This window comes from Rhamphochromis sp. 'chilingali' (genome assembly GCF_963969265.1).
Source record: "Rhamphochromis sp. 'chilingali' genome assembly, chromosome: 8".
Taxonomy (NCBI): domain Eukaryota; kingdom Metazoa; phylum Chordata; class Actinopteri; order Cichliformes; family Cichlidae; genus Rhamphochromis; species Rhamphochromis sp. 'chilingali'.
In genome coordinates, this window is record NC_137935.1 from 38274668 (window position 1) to 38277501 (window position 2834).

The 2834-nt window shown below is 38.4% G+C and overlaps 1 long non-coding RNA gene across 1 annotated transcript; it reads left to right on the forward strand.

The window, feature by feature from the left end:
• The first annotated feature begins 842 nt into the window (after positions 1-842).
• Positions 843-2003, forward strand: LOC308400931. Its single transcript, XR_013972442.1, has 2 exons — positions 843-1168; positions 1756-2003. It is a non-coding gene; the product is annotated as an uncharacterized lncRNA (long non-coding RNA).
• The last annotated feature ends 831 nt before the right edge of the window (positions 2004-2834 follow it).

Sequence of the window (2834 nt, forward strand, 5' to 3'; positions counted from 1 at the left end):
ATAATATAGATAATGCTAGAGAACCCCCATCCCATGAGATAAAGTTGTTTACTGACAATAGCAGCTAGATGAAAAATGGTTCAAGAGCAATCTGGCAAACATGGAGTAAGAACAGAAAAAAGAGGGTATAAATGAGAAATGGGTATTAAGGAGGAGGGCGGGGTGTGGTGGGGGGGTGGACATATGCCCAGTTGAACCAGTGCTTGAGGCTGATGGTATTGGTAGGGAAGATTCCTCGAGGGTAGAAACATGGCTTCCCAGTCTGGAGATAACATCCGCGCACAGGCTTCTCAGGAGAAACATAAAAATCCACCCAGACATTACCCAGGTATTTTATCATGCACTATCAGATCCTATTCTCTCTTATCACACTTTACACACACTTAAACACGGATACCCATTTCTGGACACATTTCTCACATTCAAATATAGGAGGAGGAAAGGAGGGAGGCTGGATTTCTACAAGATGGAAGAGCTCTGGTGGATTTCCTGTTTATTTTTTATTTATTTTTTTTATTTAAACTGAGAATCAGGGGTCTGATTTCACAGCAAAGATAACAAAAACAAATATAATATCTATGGGAAACGTGGAAACTGAAATGCCTTCACTAAATAGATAATATGGATTTCTTTGTTTCAAGCTGTGGCAGATGACTGTATTATTATCATTATTAATATTATAATAATTTCACAGATTTTAGAAATTAAAGACTGGCTTAGAAACTCCCACCAATTAGTGTGCTAAAATGAGTTTGTGGGCTGTGGGGGAAAATAACCTTAAACATGGCAAGTATCATTATCACTGAACTTACTGTGCAGCTATTACACAGCAAATTCAAAAGTGTTAAATGTTTTGGTGTTAATAGTCTTCTTGCAAAAGTAGAGTTAATTTTACTCTAAGTAGAGTCACATTCTTTTAATGTAACTCTGAGGTGTAAAATGATAGTAGTTAAAATCGAGTGTTAAAAATGAGTGTTTCTCTGTCAAATCTGGAGGTGTTACAATGGAAACATTAACTCTTGACCTCTTAACTCTGAACTCCTAGAGGGGCTATGACACCAACAGAGTAAATTCACAGACTCCGCCCCTAGCACGGCTCCAATCGAAGCTGAAGTGAAGCCGTTTCAGAACATTTTGCTCTACATATTTGAGTTGTTTGCCATGCTTGGTAAGTCATTTTTCAAAGATTGTTTCAATTATTATTATGAGCTTTTACTTCTGTGGCTCTTTGGAGTTGAGACAAAGCTGTGTGAAAGGCATTAGCCATGTTGCTCGCTGATAGCATAATATTCTGTTTTAGCTAGCTGAAAGGTATTGTTTGCGGGCAAATACCACAGCCTTGAAAAAAGCTTGCATGTGAATTTTCAGTCAAACTTTTGGTCAAATACACCTAAAACAATGTCTAGAATGTGAAATGTTGGTATAATGGTGCTACTTGAAGCCTGAAAACGATCGCCCATAAAAAAAAAACGAGCAAATAGCAGTAGCTGACGTCCTGACTCGATTCTACGTTAGCATAGATCCCTCCAGAGTTTTGTGCACACGGTTTAGGTAAAAATGAAAAAGGTTGAGGTTTTACATTTAGTTCAGTATTACCTGTTGCCTGTGTCTTTGTCTTTTGGGAAAATACTTTACACTAGTAATGGCTCAAAGAGGATTGCTTTTTTTTTTTTTTTTTTACTGTGCTGCAATTGTTTACTGGATTGTTTGTGCCATTAATTAGTGTCAACTAATTTTTATTCAATCTCCGCACAGGATATGCTTGTGAAGATGGAATATGGGGGAGAGCAGAAGTGCGTTGAAGTTCCACAATGGGATGAATGAAGGACATGCATATTGTATTGAAGAAATAAGTGATGAGAATGCTGTTATTTGCATTTACCATGTCAGACCTTTTGATAAACAAAATTCTAATGAAGTGAGAACATGTATACTGTTACATCTTTCAGAAAATGTTTTGAAATTGTGGTGCACAGTTCAGAATAAATGTTTTTCAAAAACCATTGCATCTTTTTAGTAAATGTTTATTTCCAAAAGAAATTTCTAGAAGTTCAGAACAGTAAAATTCCCGCTTTTTAGAATGAATTAGAAGATAACTCTTACGTAGTTAAACTAAAATACTCTTTGAGAGTTAATATATAAACTCTTAACACCAAGTGTTAAATTATCAACTCCAGACAGATTTGGTGTTTAACACTAAATCAGAGTTAACGTACCAACTCTCCAAAAAGAGTTAAATTAACACTCTCTGGTGTGGACCCATATAGACACTTTAATAGTGTTGAAATCAGATCCGACAGTGTTAATATGGACATGCTGGATTTGCTGTGTACATATTTATAGACGACTATCCCAACAACTGAGGAGCAAACATACATGAAAATATAGACCTTACTGTTGGAAACTGAGGCCAAAACAGAAGAACTCCGGTTGTATATGTTAGGGCTGCAGGAAATATAAAAGTAATTGTGTGTGTGTGTGTGTGTGTGTGTGTGTGTGTGTGTGTGTGTGTGTGTGTGTGTGTGTGTGTGTGTGTGTGTCTGCTCTTGCCGGCGTAAGTGCTTGTGTGTTTTTGCAAAAGTGTGTGTACTGTGTCATAAGGTCACATGTCACAGAAAGCATCAACAAAAGCCCATTTCAGAGGAGAATTGGTCCCTCCACCTGCCCCCCAAAGCGCACACACACATACACACACACACACACGTCCACACAAACTGTTCTGCTCCAGGCTTTGACCTTTGACCTCAGTTACACCCAGGTGTTGAACAACCTAGCCCCCCTACCCCACCCCTGCCATACAGTGGAACATGTAGGGCAGGGTGGTGGGAGGCAGC